The sequence below is a fragment of the Sardina pilchardus genome, chromosome 19 (genome assembly GCF_963854185.1).
Source record: "Sardina pilchardus chromosome 19, fSarPil1.1, whole genome shotgun sequence".
In the NCBI taxonomy this organism is placed as follows: domain Eukaryota; kingdom Metazoa; phylum Chordata; class Actinopteri; order Clupeiformes; family Clupeidae; genus Sardina; species Sardina pilchardus.
In genome coordinates this window covers 25,570,592-25,586,210 of record NC_085012.1, presented here as the reverse complement: position 1 = coordinate 25,586,210, position 15,619 = coordinate 25,570,592, and the positions used below count along the sequence as shown (strand labels likewise).

The 15,619-nt window shown below is 47.6% G+C and overlaps 1 protein-coding gene across 1 annotated transcript in view; it reads right to left on the bottom strand.

Moving 5' to 3' along the window:
* sema5a (sema domain, seven thrombospondin repeats (type 1 and type 1-like), transmembrane domain (TM) and short cytoplasmic domain, (semaphorin) 5A) overlaps positions 1–14,704 on the bottom strand; it is a 119,766-nt gene extending 105,062 nt beyond the window's left edge. Inside the window, exon 1 of the mRNA XM_062521611.1 lies at positions 14,264–14,704. The gene's annotated coding sequence lies outside the window, so the exon portion shown is untranslated. The remainder of the gene's footprint in view (positions 1–14,263) is intronic.
* Between the last annotated feature and the right edge of the window lie 915 nt (positions 14,705–15,619).

Below are 15,619 nucleotides of genomic sequence, written 5' to 3'. Positions count from 1 at the left end.
ATAAAAGCAGAGCTTTGATCAGTATCTCTCTATCAAACACCAACGCTTTAGCAGAGAAGGCTGACTGATACAGAGAATCTGCAAAGTACAGACTTCAATAACAATAATTATAAGTTACATTTATTTAGGACCTTTCACAAATCCAAGGTCGCTTCACATGAAGAAAAGGGGCGAGCGGACCATGCCGTTAATCTCTTTCCAAATGTCAGCCCCTCTAATGGCCAACCCAGTGAGCTGGCGGAGGCCTAATTACAGACGTGGCTCTCAACTGACCTCAGGCCAGTCTGAGCACCGGCATGAGCTGTTAACACCTGTTTATTCACACACCCATACATGGCGTTTTTAAAATGAAATGTCTGTAATACGCGGCAGAAGAGGAGAGGGATTTTTTTGATAGGAACAAAGGCGAGTCCTCTGTAATCAGGGTGAGAGTGGGAGAGCGCTGCGTGCGGAACGGAACGGAGCCCTTTGTGGACGGGGGGGGGGGGGGGGGGGGGGGAGCTGTGCCGCTCCACTAGTCCAGACCAGGTGTGAGAAACAGACGGTTCGGAGGGTTAATTGAGCCTGAGGGAAATTCCACAGGTTCCTGCAGCCAGACAGGCCAGCCAGACCCCCCTCCCTGGCCTCCATCCACTGGGGCTGTTTTCAGCTGTTTTCACCTAACTAACACCACCTCCATCGCCCTCCCACCCACACACCACCACCACCACCACCACCTCCACCCCCTTCCCCCAAACACAAAACACCCTGCAGCAAACAACACCAACTCAAAACTATCCTTCCGCAACCTCATCAGAATTCATAAGCCACACATATACCATGTGGTGCAGACGCCATCTCCCTCCCAACTCTCTGGCTGTCATCCAGCGGCCCTGCCGAGCCCGACCCGGCCCACATCCGGCACCGACCCGGTCCAGAGGCCGCGGCACCTGTCTGGATGGCCGCTGCTGGCCCGGTGTGTGTCTGAATGCGGACCGGGCGAGTTCTTCTTCTCTTCTTGTCTCTCCTCCTCTCCTCTCCTCTCTTCTCTTGACGGCCTCATTCTCTCAGACGCTGTGGACTGACCCCCACCCCCCCTCAGCTTCCCCTTTGATGTGTTTACTTCAAAGCCTCCTCCCCATCTCTATCAACTCTCTAGCAATCATTCCCGCTCTATTTTGGGCACCCTCATCATCATCATCATCATCATCATCGTCCACACGCGCCTGCCCTCTCCCCCTCTCCTCCTCACCCTGGGTGGAACCGTCTCAATTTACTTTCCATTTTTTACACCCTTGTTTTTTCCTCCCTCTCTCTCTCTCTCTCTCTCTCTCTCTCTTTCTCTCACTCTCTCTCTCACACACACACACACACACACACACACACACACCATCTCCTCTCCTCATCAGCAGCAGTGAGTGGTCACCTCCCAGATTTACAGTCTGACTCTGATCACCGGCCTTCATTATGCCGTTAAAACAGACCCCGTGAGCCTCCTCTCGCTCTGACCGCTTCATCAGCGGCAGCGCGGGCCGGCGGCTTGTTGACCCGCGCGCGGCTCTGCGGAGCTCCAAAGCGGCGGGGCTCTTTTGATGTGGAGTGCGGCGGACCCTCTCTACCTAGACAAACAGGCCGGCCCATCTGCACGCCGCGCTCTTCACAAGTGAGAGCAGCTGTCCGCGGCTTAGCGCCGGGGTCGCCGTCTCTTGAGCTGAAAACACACATTCTCCCGTGTGTTGTTTATACGTAGGATGGGGGGCCGGACGCACGCACGCACACACACTCACATGTAGGCAATCCATCCCCGAAAACCTCCAAACACACACATACACGTATGCACACACGCACAAACGTACACACACATGCACACACGCGCGCACACGCACACACACTACACATGCACACACACACACACACTTAATCCCCATTAACCCCCTCCCCACCCACACACGTGTACACACTAACACACTGCTGGACGAGAGCAAAGGAGAGGGTGAGAGGGTCAGCTGCGTCACTCTGTGCTCGTGGGCGAGAGTTCGAGACCCGAGACTGGAGAACGAGCCGCGGCTCGTTTTGTATACACCAACTGTGCTCCTTCCCCCATTCAACTTGTCAGCCGCGATTTTTGCTTCTTTTCATTCATTTCAGTTTCGAGGAGCACCCCCCCCCCCCCCCGGGCCGGGCCGGGGACGTTGTTTGCGTGATGGAGCGAGCGGTTCTATTTAGATTAGAGCTCCGACGCAGCAGAAAACATTGTGCTCGGTGTCACGCCCGGCTCATCCGAGCGCGTTGACAAACACACACCGCCCCCCCGTTTTCTGAAATAAGGCAAGACAAATTTACAGAGCCGGAATGTCAAGCATGGCCACGCGGCCTGAGATACCGCATTGCTAAAGTGTTACAAAAGTAAACTGGCATCTTTGACATCGGTGTTGTTATTCTTAGCCCGCGCTCCGTTTTTGAGAGGTTGGACAGAGAGGCACATGACGAATAGGTTCAGAGACCTAATGCAGCGCTCTAAATCTGTTTTGGAGCTGATATCCAGATTTGGGAAGATTTAAGTGCTGTTCTCACCTGCTGGATTTAGCGTGTGATGTATTGAAAGATGTTTTGGCTCCTGCACTGGATGGACATCAGATACAGTAAGGCACTGACTGGACGGGAAACCCTGTGACCCTTTTAAAAACAGAAACACGCGTTCCTGGCACATATTAATACCACACACACGCACATTCACAAGCCAACACACTGACCTGACTGACATTCTGTACGCACACACTCTCTCTCTCTCTCTCTCTCTCACACACACACACACACACACACACACACACACACACACACACACACACACACACTCAACACTCCATCAATACCCTTGTATCCACTCCAACTCAAACAAATGATTTTACCCACCTGCACACAGAAAGAGAAAATGACTAAATGAGAAACAACCAATCTCTACCAACAATGCTACACACTACACACACACACACACACACTAACTCAAAACACACACACACGCACACACACACATACACAAAAAAACAATAACTCAAGTTCACACACACACACACACACACACACAAAAACAATAACCTAAATGCACACACACACACACACACACACACACGCATCCTCCAGGAGGGGAGCAGAAAGAGGAAGGAGGGTGCTGGGTAAGTGGGTGTGTTCCCCTGCTATAAAGAGCACCTGGGATCTCCATAAATAACACGCAGCACATGCCATAACATTGTGGCCCCTCACATCTTCCCCAATGGTAATTGAATCGGCGAAGAAAAACAGGCCTGTGGAGAGAGCCGGCGAGTGGCCGCCACTGCAGCTGGATAAGCAAGAGGGGCCTGCCTAAGTACGGAGGGAGTCCCTGGACGCCACAAACGTCCAGCCAGCTCCACTGAGCCAAAGCACGACTTTCTAAAACCTTAAAAACACCTTAAGAACACACAGGCGAGCGCCCAATGTTCCCTGAAGGAATGTTATGAAGGCCTTAAGCGGGTGAATGCCGTACACGGTGAGCGGCGCTGGCTAATGTAGTAGAATAAGTGTTCCTATTCGAGGTGCTAATGAACGGCAAATTCAGCGAAGCAGTCCTGCTTTTTTGGGCAGCGAGGTTTTGGTAAAACTGTACGTTTTCTTTTTTTTTGTTTCTATGACGTGTTCTCATTCAGGCCAATCAAATAAACAAGGACCCTTGTTAGAGGGAAATTGCCCGTGAAACTTCCACAGTGAGCTCATTGCAATTTCCCCGCAATTGGGGCGAATTAAAGGAGGCTGACTCAGATTCAACAAGCGTTAATTTAAGAGCATTCATTTGCTAAACAACCCATGGATAAACACAAACATACACAGGTGCAGATTGGGTGGATAATTGTATACTCTCACGTGAGGTGAAAAAAAACCCACATTTCTGTATGTACACTTCTGTACAGTACATACCTAGCTATAAATACACAGTAGCTGTCATCTATGCCATATTTAATATCAGGGAGTCGTGGGAGTGTGTGGGTATTCAAACACAGAGAGTTATTAAGCCAGTTATCTTGAGAGAGCGGCATTAAATGATACAACAGTGATAAAAACATCAGAACACTCATAAATAGCGTTTAATGAGGTATTCCACTTCTCTGTCCCCATAGAACTGGAGTGAGATGGAGGCCGTGACTTATTTCCTCCGCTCGCTTCTGCTAACACAGGCGCTCCCTCAGGCACACAACATGTGGCACACAGGTGACTTAGCCTGACCAGGCCTCCCAGTGCCAGGTTACGGCGAACACCTCCGTCTTTAAATTGGGCAAGACTGCTCCATTCTAGAGGGAGGAGGTGTGTGTGTGTGTGTGTGTATGTGAGCGTGCATGACGCACGTCACTCCTGAGGATGCATGTAAGACCAAGAGAGCTGTGTGTGTGTGTGTAGGAGGGGAGGGCGGGGGGTTGCAGAGCTGCTAAATTGATTCTGATCCCAAAAGCAGAAACACCCGAATCTGTTCCCCTAATTGTTTCCAAAGAAACATTCCTGCTCTTGCCGACTTGGAAGAAAAGGAGCCCTTGTAAGCGAAACAAGAAAAACCCTAATTATCCCACTTAGCTCGTCCTAATTAATAGCTTGTATTTTACCTTTCCCAAAACACCGAAAACATATGGCTCAGGTTAGGCCCACTATGGAGGCCCTATTACAAGGGTGCAATTGTTCGGCACAGACTGCAATTATTTCCAAAAGAGGGGGAACTGTCTGTGGGTTCACACATTAGTTTCTTTTATGTGCAAGTAGGTCTTGTTATGGAGCAGTCGGCGTGATAGAGATCGGTAAGTAACCAAACACTCTCTCAAATGACCTGGCTAAGTATCTTTCTCCAGGTGCATAAGATTTATTGTATTCAAGACAGTGAGTGAATGAATGAATGAATGAATGAATAATTTGATGAATGAGAGAAAAGTAAAACACCTGAATGTCTCCAGAGACTCAGCAAAGAGTTAGTGCTAACGCAGAGCCAATGGCATTTGTATATCAAGCCCAACTGTGTTTCATCACAGTACAATTAATGAATGAGTGAGTGAGTGATTGAGTGAGTGAGTGAGTGAGTGAGTGAGTGAGTGAGTGAGTGAGTGAGTGAGTGAGTGAGTGAGTGAGTGAGTGAGTGAGTGAATGAATGAATGAATGAATGAATGAATGAGTGAATGAGTGAGTGAGTGAGTGAGTGAGTGAGTGAGTGAGTGAGTGAGTGAATGAGTGAGTGAGTGAGTGAATGGATGGATGGATGAGTGAATGAGTCCTTGTACAACACCTGGACGTCTACTGTAATAGGACTCCTTTAAACAGTCAGTGAACACACACACACACACACACACACACACACACACACACACACACACACACACACACACACACACACACACACACAGAGCCAATGGCGCTTCATCCCCTCTCTCCCCTGGGACGAGAGGGACATTTTTAGCTCTCGTAATTGTTTAAAGCGCAGCACTTTATTTCCACTTCATAGCTAATTAACAGTTAGCCCTCGCCATTTTCCACGGGAGAGCGGGCCAACCCCTGGTGGAGGAGAGGAACAGATCCGCCTGTGTGTGGTGGGCAGGTGGAGGTGGCTACGGCAGAGACGACGCTCCCGCACACACAACAGCCTTTTGTCGCTCGTGAAACCATTAGAAGTGGTTATGTGAGCACTCTCGGATTTCGCTTGAACAAATACCCCCCAGCCACAGACTGACACAAGCACACAAGCACACACACACACACACACACACACACACATACACACACACACACACAAGCTCTCACACACACAGACACACAGACACACACACACACACACACACACACACACACACCCTTTGGACTGACAGCAAGATTGGGTATTAGGCTACTTGTGTTTGTTTGAAAACAAACAGCAAGCAATAATGGGCAGGAAACGTGGTGAGAGTGTTCCCACCACTACACTCGATCCCCCAGCGCACACAATAACAACACATCGTCTCTCACCTGTTTTATGTAACAACACTCCGCACTGCTGTCGACCACCACTGACAAAGCACTAATGAGAGCCACTAGCCTATAGGCCACGCGAGTGCCGTTTCGCCGAGACGAGGTCACGCTTTTTTTCGGGAGCTGTTTTTGATGTCACGAGGACCTGCCAAGCCGCAGCAGCAGCGGAGAGCCCTTCTTTTTGGCAGCAGCAGAAGAGGAAGAAAGCGGCGCGCAGGGTCGATGTGAAATTTGTCGCTCGAGCGGGCCCTGCTTTTTTGGCTATTTACTCCCGGCGGGTACAAGAGGGCGAAGCTCTCGCAGAGACGTTCGCCGGTAAAGGTGAAAAAAAAATCACACTGGGATTGTTGATAGCACTCCAGCTGCCAGCCTCCCCATAAACGCCCCACACACACACACACACACACACACACACACACACGCACATACACACACACACCTCCCCCACGTCCATCTCCTGCCAGCAACTTCACCCCCACCAACACACACAAAAAATGCTGAAACCTCATCCTGTGTTTTCTCCCCTCAATTTAATCCATCCCCACGACCTCTGATAAAGTAGGCAGAGGACGGTGGGGAAGTGATGTGAAATAAACATGCGTTTCTATAAATATTCAATGATTTATCGGGCTTCATTGTGGCCCTGTTCTTTGTGGGCAGGAGACTGTTTGTGTCAGTAGTGGTAGCGGCGGACACAGCCGGCTCCTCAAGCCCAACACGGAACACGGAACACGGAACGCCTGCTCCGGTTCTCATACCCCTGGCCGTCACTCAGCATCAGTCGGGAGGGGTTTTTTTGCAGCATTTCTGAGAGCACACACACACACACACACACACACACACACACACACAAGCATACACACAGAGACAGAGACAGAGACAGAGCGAGAGAGAGAGAGAGAGAGAGAGAGAGAGAGAGAGAGAGAGAGAGAGAGAGAGAGAGAGAGAGAGAGAGAGAGAGAGAGAGAGAGAGAGAGAGAGAGAGAGAGAGAGAGAGAGAGAGAGAGAGGCTTTCGGTCCGCTCGCTGGAAAACAATTTCCAGGCTTTAAATATGAATGGAGCCTGTCTCTCCGGAGAGTAAATCTCCCAGGAATCCCCAGCACGATATAAGCCTCTCCTCAGTGGGAAAGGGCCAATCATTCGCCTCTAAGTAGTCAATCACCATCTTTTTTAAGTGCACCATACATAGTAACATCACTGGATCACTCAGCCCAGCCGGCCGGCCAAAGAGGGAAGGTAGAGACTAGAGAGCTTTACATGGAGGGCTTTGAAGGCTCGGTATTGATCTGTGAGTGGTCTGTTCCTCCAGAATTAAAGCTGCTCTGGAATAACAAAACAAAACAAAACAAAAGGAGGAGATCGAAGTGGAGGACTTCTCAGATGGGCTATCATGTAAGCTCCATATATGTCTGCTTGTGTTTGTCTGAATTAGTTTAGATCAAACATAGCAACATACATACATCAGGCAACCAGAAAATAGTAAAACACTAGTATGATACTGTAACAGGCTTTTGCTTTGTCTTTGAGACAGGGATGGAAGTTTATGTTCTAAGCATAAACTTGAAACGGGCTCATTTAAACACAGACTAGTCACAGGTAGAAAGAATAATACAGTACACAGTGATTCACCAGGGAAGGAGCACATAGTATAGGAAAGAATCTATTCTCTTTGCTTGTCCATCGGAAAACACAGACAGGTTTCTCAGCTGCCCTGGAGTTCATTGCCTATTCATCTGTCAAGATGGACAGCAACTCTCAGGATATTCTAAACAAAGCAGCGGTCATATAGACAAAGAAATATTCCCTCTCTTACTGGGATTCATTTCACTCCCTTTCTCTCTCTCTCTCTCTCTCTCTCTCTCTCTCTCTCTCTCTCTCTCACACGCACACACACACACACACACACACACACACACACACACACACACACACACACACACACACACACACACACACACACACACACACACACACACACACACACACACACACACACACACACACACACACACACACACACACACACACACACACACACACACACTAAAGGAGAGGTCATACTATACCGAAAATTTCTCTATATATTGAACCATGCCTTATTTCCACCCTAAAGTAATATTTCAATTACAGATGTACAGCTTTATTTACTGCTCTTTCTCTCTCACTCTCTCTCCATCTATCTTTCTCTCCATCTCTCTCTCTCTCCCTCTCTCTCTCTCTACTGTCTAAAGCCCAAACTCTGTGTCCACTTTTAACAAGCTTTGAATCCACAGAGTATTGCATAAATATACTCCCCTTGGATGCAGTCTACGCTACTCTGATCTGATCTACTCCAGAGGAGAACGGCCAACAGGCTCCTGCTAAACCACAATGGTGCCAGGCAATAAAGACACACACACACACACACACACACACACACACACACACACACACACCTACACACACCTTGGCGAAGTTAGACTCAACACTGGGAGGAATAACAATAACAACATGTGTTTCTGGCCAGCCAGAGGCTGACTGCTCAGCACCCTCTGCACACCTGGCCTAAACTGAGCCAGAACTGTGTGCCTGTGTGTGTGTGTGTGTGTGTGTGTGTGCGTGAATGTATGTGTGTGTATGTGCGTGTATACTGTATGTGCGTGCGCGAGTGTGTGCGTGCACGTGTGTGTGTGTGTGTGCGCGTGTGTGTGTGTGTGTGTGCGTGTATATGTGTGTGTGTGTGCGTGTGTTTACATGTGTGTGTCTGCCATAGCCCAGGACATGACACACACACACACACACACACACACTAATAAACAAGATGACTCAGAGGAAGTGTGTCTGGGGCCAGAACAAGACGTTTTTTTTGTTTGCTGACGGACCACCTGCCAAGCATCCCCGCTCATTAAGGAGCTCCGAGGAAGGGCAGAGGGCTCCGCCTCCCAGGGCCAAATGTACAAACAGCCCTCACACACATTACTCATACGGATACATCCCCACAGACACACAAGCAAACACACACACACACACACACACACACACACAGTAACACTAACAAACATCTCACACAGACATCCCATCAGACAAATGGTAGGTATACACACAAGTCCATCTCACACACACACACATACACGTACACGTACACACTACACAAACACACACACACACACACGCAGACACAGATGTGTTAAACCAAATCTATCCTCTCCCCCCACTGCGTCCCTCCCTCCATCTGTGTTGAGTCCCTGAACATGGGCAGCACTCGGTGATGGATGGAGTTCGCTCGGCAGAGACGCTCGCTGGCTGCACGCAGCTGGGGAGACGAAGAAGCACGCAGAAGGTCCCGAGCCAAAACGTCGGCGCGTTTACCTATCCAAACCTCGCCCCCCTCCCCCCGCGACCTGGACGCTGGCGCTGTCACGGCCGTCTCACGCGGAATCTCCCAAACCTAAACACTCCAAATGAGAGACACTTCAGATGCCTACGCAGATCTTTAGTGCAAACTCAGAAAAGATGGCTATCTGAAAGACGTGGAGGAGAACTATTTCTCGCTGGAGTACGCCTGGCTTCGGCTTCCGGAAGATTCTTTGTGCTTCATTATCACACAGTAATCAAAAGCGAGTGCTTTTTATTCCTAAGACCTTTATCTGCTCACGGTCCTCTGATTACCCACAGATGCTTGTTGCTTCATGCCCAATCATCAAAAGCATGCTCATAATTAATCTGTACACTCGGAGAGTACAATTTGAATGTTCAATTACTCCGAGATTATGAGGAAATTAGCTTTGCTTGTTTGTTGATCATGAGATAAGTAGTCACAAAGATAAACTTTTATTTGTGGCATCAAAAGACCTCCTGACTGTAGACACACACAATCAAACTCTACACAAACAGTCCCCTCTCTACTGGAGATTCCTCAAGAGCTTCTGTAGATGGCCCTGCAGAAAACAGCATCAATTACAATGCGTTTCCCATTAGCAAACAAGTAGACCCACACCACGCCTCTCTCCCTGGCCCACAAAAGAAAGGATGACTCCGGGCCATCGAGGAGTAATGGAACCTGTCCTCCCTGTGTCTTCTGACTAGGAGCGTTGGAGAGGAAACATATGGGTGTGTCAGATGAAGGGGTTGGTGCTAAGCCATGTGTTGATGCTGTGGTGCCATGGCAGTGATGGAAAACTGTGGCGGTTTAGTGCGTGGAGGGGAGGGGAGGCGAGTGTAGATGAGCACGGCAAGGCAGAGGACAGGGGTGTAGAGGAGCTGTGTAGGAAGCATCATGCCATCAACCCTCTTTCAGATGAATGTGTGTGTGAGTGTGACGTGACCGTGACCGTGAACACACACCTCACACTCACACATGCAAAACACACATACACACACAGAGAGAGAGAGAGAAAGAGAAAGAGAGCACCACACATAACAGCACACACACACACACACACACAGAGAAAGAGAGAGAGTGTGTGACAGTCAATGAGAGTGTGAGTGAGTGAATGAATGAGTGAGTGTGCAAGTGCGGGAGGGAGGGAGGGAGAGAAGGAGGGAGAGAAGGAGGGAGAGAAATGCTTTCTTAAGTCAACAGCAGTCTCAGCTCAGTGGTGGGGCTGTTAATGACCCTCTCCCACAGCACACTGACGGGGTATTTATAACCTCCACGGCCACGGAGCCTCTGGGAGGACAGGCTTGAGGTTTTGGAGGCTTGTAAGTGCTAAGCACACACATCAGCATGTGGATACGAGCGCGGGAGCTATCAGGGTAATCCGCTCGGACTTGCGGACTTGGCTCTGCACAACCCTCCCCCCCTATCACACACACTCCAAACAGCCACAGGCATCCGGGGAGCAGAGTGGAGACTGAGGAACCCAGACGATCAGCTGAGAAGGAGACAGATCTGGTCTTGATTTGGTGGGGTGTATCTGCCAGATCTGCCCCAGGTTATGGAGGCATTCATTCCAGGCCAGCCTGTCATCTACCATAGAACCGGTAAAGGTATGGTAGTCACGTCTGAGTTGGCTTTTTCAAACTATAGGCAAAGTCCCAAATCCATTTGTCACTTTTTACTTAGACTTTATACAACACTTACTATGCAGGATCAGGAGCATATAAAAAGGTCCACTAAAATTCAAAATGAACTGAATTTAAATCAGTGTTGTGGTGCCGTCTAAAACAGTTATGGCAAAACAGGACAAGTCTTGATTACCCCAACATCTTTCTTGTCTAATGTGTCTAAAGGGATACTTCAATTGGCTAAGGTGATAGGTAGCCATGGCAACGGCACAATATCCTTGAATGACAATAGCAGGAGAGAGAATCGTACTCTTGCGTGGAGGGAGCTCTCTTTATTGCACATAAACAGAGGCTTCTGAGCTTTACTTAAGACAGCCACAAACATGCCCGCGGGTAAATGTGTCTCCCCCTCCCTCCTGCCACCCCTCCCTTTCTCTCTCTCTCTCTCTCTGTCTCCCTCTCTCTCACTGTCCTTCTTTGCCTCCCTCCCTCCCTCCCTCAGCAGTCAGACACTCTTCCCTGAAGGCCGTATGTGTCTACTGAGGTAATAAACTGGCAGCTAGCGTCTTGCCTTGACACTTTAGTCTATCCTGTCTTATCCGCGCGGTAGCGCCGGGCTCCACTCCTATCAGAAGTGGCATCCAGAGGAGCGTGCGTGTGTGTGTGTGTGTGTGTGTGTGTGCGGACGGTGGCGGAGCGGCCGCTATATGCAGAGGCCAAGAGCGAGGCACACAAAGGGTAGCATAAATCTACAAACAAACATCCCGCTGAATACAAACAGGATGGGAATGAGTGACTGAAGCCACATCAGTCAGATAGAGCAGCGATATTTTCTCTCATGGATCTTTCTTCCGGCAACCACAGGAATTTTCTATCTCAGTTCCCTTCACTCAGTCCTCTGACAAGCCTGTCAAACTCGTGGTTAACTTCTATAAGCATTTAATATTTCATAAGCTCAGGCTGTGTTGTCAAGAAATACATAAAAACTTGCCTCAGGCTAATATGATATTAATATTTTTATAGATGCTGTTTGGTTGCATTAGTCGCCTATTTCTATCCTCAAACATAATTAAGTGATGGGCTCTTCACACAATCAGACAATGACATAGATTCAGTCTTAAACACAAACACATAAACACAGTTGTGCACCCATGCGCGCACACACACACACACACACACACACACACACACACCACACTTGCCAAAAAACTGCATTCCAGCTAGGATTCTAAACTAAAGACAAAAAGAGACGCGAGACCGTCCGTCAGCAACGAGCCTGTCACTCTCTGTCACCATAGAGACCTCAAGGCATTCCTCTACGGGGACGATCTCGTTGCAGAATTCCCAGAGTGTGGCCCTGTGGCTATGTTTATCCCGGAGTTCACGGGCCCCCGCCACAGGGCCAGTACTCCCCAGGCGGGACATATCCTTCACGGCACCAGCTCATTTAGCTCTTCATTTATCCAAATAAAGCTGAGAGCAAAACAGGCCGCTTGCACAATCAATCAGACATGCAATTCATCTCAGCCTCCCTCATCCAGACTCCATGGCTCGCCACGTTAAATGATTCTGAGTCCTTCAGAGGGTGGCTGGCACAGATCTGGCTGAGCTCTGGTTCTGATCAGGGCCAGATTTGTTCCAGAATATCAGCAGTGTGATCCAGAATTACTATTTAGACCTACACTGACTGCACTATGAATAACATGTGTATGACTTCATTTATGATTTAGAATCAATTTTATGTGCCACAGTCAGAGTATGATTTGAATGCGGTAATCTTTTTTTACATTGAGCTTTTCCTCCTTTTTATAAAGCAATCAATTTCTCTAAGTGATAACCATTCATCAGCATACATCAGCAACATACATCCTCACCCCTGAGGTGTATACGGTACACATCTATACAATAAGATCCATTATCTGTAGGGGGCCCAAATTGAACACGCAGGAGAGCACAATGAGGAGTCTGAAGTCATCTCACCTGCAGGACGGGGCTCACTGTTTTCCATAAACCACACAGATTTAACCACATGAGTGGCACAGCGTGATGCCTAAGTCCTGATATGAAATGCTATCTCCTATTGATGAGATTGGGGAAAAGGAAACAAACAAACAGAAAGCTCAGGAAAAAAATAACTTCACCGGGAGGCCACACCACTAAGCTGGGATCATAACATGTCCCTTGGCATTTGGGTGAATTCTCTGTGAAAATGCATGTGAGAGAAAGTCATTAAAGTCTGCTGTGCTGCCACCGTGATAAAAGACTCCTGTGAAGACAACATGCTAATGGACAGTGCTTCACAAATACTGCCCATGGTGGCACTTACAGTCCTGTACATCACATTTCACTCACAACTCATAAACAAAGCCACTTTGTGACAGGGTCAGCTGGTGCTGTCTTGAAGTGCGTGTCCATGCTAAATTATGAATAATTGGACGTGTGTGGAATGACACGGTGACTTCTACTCTAGACAGTGCACAATGTTTTCTACAGAACAACAGAGCACTTACAAGTCACATGAACATCACGGTCCAAATAGTGACAATCTGAAAGCACATTTATAGCTAGGAAAATACGTTTAGGCTACTGAAGTGCATATGCTATACTGAATAAGGCTTAACTAGAAAATACTCTTCAGTTCATAAGAGGAGATGTTGACGAATAGCCTAAAGCATAAGCGTTTTGAAAAAAAATTAGACATAATTTCTTATCACTTAGTATGCACCCAACCCAAGTCATACATTTTAAAGGATAGCCTACCAATAATTAGCAGACTACGAATCAAATCGAACTTTTGATGCAGCGCATACCACGTAGGCTATTGTAACCCGTCCATATCGATGATAAGGCTACTGTGGTAGCACCACCGTGCGGTAAGTTCAATTTGAATATAACACAAACTCGAATAGAATATGCAGACTGTCGTCCACATACTATTCAACAAGATACAAATTGTGGAAAGCTTTTAAAAAAATAGGCTTGATTCGAAAACCTTTTGAGGTTGAGATAGACTAAGCCTTCTGTTAAAACTACGCGCAAAAAATGGAAGCAAATAAATAATCACTTACATTTCACGTGGCAACTGTTTACATATGTTTGAAAGCAATTACCATAGTGCAGATCTAAAACTTTTGTGTAGCAGACTGTAGCCTATTCTATCCCATCCCGGAGAGAGTTGAACATGGTCAGACAATATGTTCAGGTGTAGCCTACACAATATCCAGACCACCCGAGGACAACGAACATTTCATTCAGTTACAAACAACATAGAAACTGAAGACTTACCAAATAGTCTGCAAATTCCAGTTTTGCCAAACTGGAGTGAAGGTTCCGATCAGCACGAGCCAGAAAATGCGATGAAGCAGTTCAATGTAAAGTTAAAGTAATTCCAGTTTCACCGCGCTATCCACATCGACAGCCAAATTACTCCGTATCAGTCCCCGGGTAGATCGCAGTGGACACGCAGCTTCCCCTTGGACCGGTGTGTTTTGGACCCGATCTCCTTGAAACACGGTTTGTAAGGAGAAACCGATTCTTTGCCTGACAGCAAAACAAGGGACGCGGTCTCTGTGTGCGCCGAGTAGAAACGTGAGTAATGGACCCAAAGTTTGAGGGAAGCCAGGCGTACACAGTCTTGCAGACCTGCAATTCACTCAGCTCTCGTCGACTGACACTGCTGGTACGGGCAGATTTTGGAAGCATAAACTGCGCCCCCACTTTGCCGCGTCTATGGGCTCAAACAGTGAATGGTCCCTTCCAAAGCGAGCTCTGCGAAAAGAGCAGTGGATTAAGAGAAGTCACATCACACGGAAGGCAGAGGTGCGATGTGTCCGCCTACATTCTGAAGGAATATGTTGGCATTAGCCTACAATTAATCTCTTTGTCGTCGTATGTCGCAGGCTAGCTCACTAATAACTTGTGAATTACATGTTAATATAGGCTTAATAGCATAATAGGCGTTACAGTCTGAATTTAAATTGGATGCATGAAATGCAATACATCATATTTATTTAGTCTACTAATTATGTAATTATTTGCTTTCTAATAAATCCATGTGCATTACATTTGGTCTCATCAAACCTATGAAGGACAAAATGTTGATTTTGAGATGGACTGTTTGCAAATTGTACTCAGAAGTCCCTGCATGGTTAGACAGGACTTCAGTCCCTTGTGCCAATTTATGAAATGCTATTTGACCACAAAACAATCCTTTGGATTTGACATTAAAACCCTACTAAATCGTATTATGCATAAATCTGGATGTCATAAAAGAACTCTGTGTGTGCTATTAACCAAGGTGAATATGTTCCACACTGGGATTATTTTGTGTTTTGCATAAGTGTGTGTGTGTGTGTGTGTGTGTGTGTGTGTGTGTCCATTGCATGTGCCGTCATTGGCATGATCCGCTTAAGTTCTCCTCTTATGTTGTTATCTCCATCTGAATTCAAATCAGGTTCATGCCATAAACACGCTGTCCTCCCACAAAGCCCAAAGTATGTGGGAATTTACATTTCAAGTGGCTTCTCTTCAGCAGTCCTCTCACCCATCTATCAAATGTGTGGGTAACCTTTCTTCTTTCACCATGAAAAGCCATTTGGGGAGCCGACCATATTTCTAGCATAGAAATAAATAAATAAACAA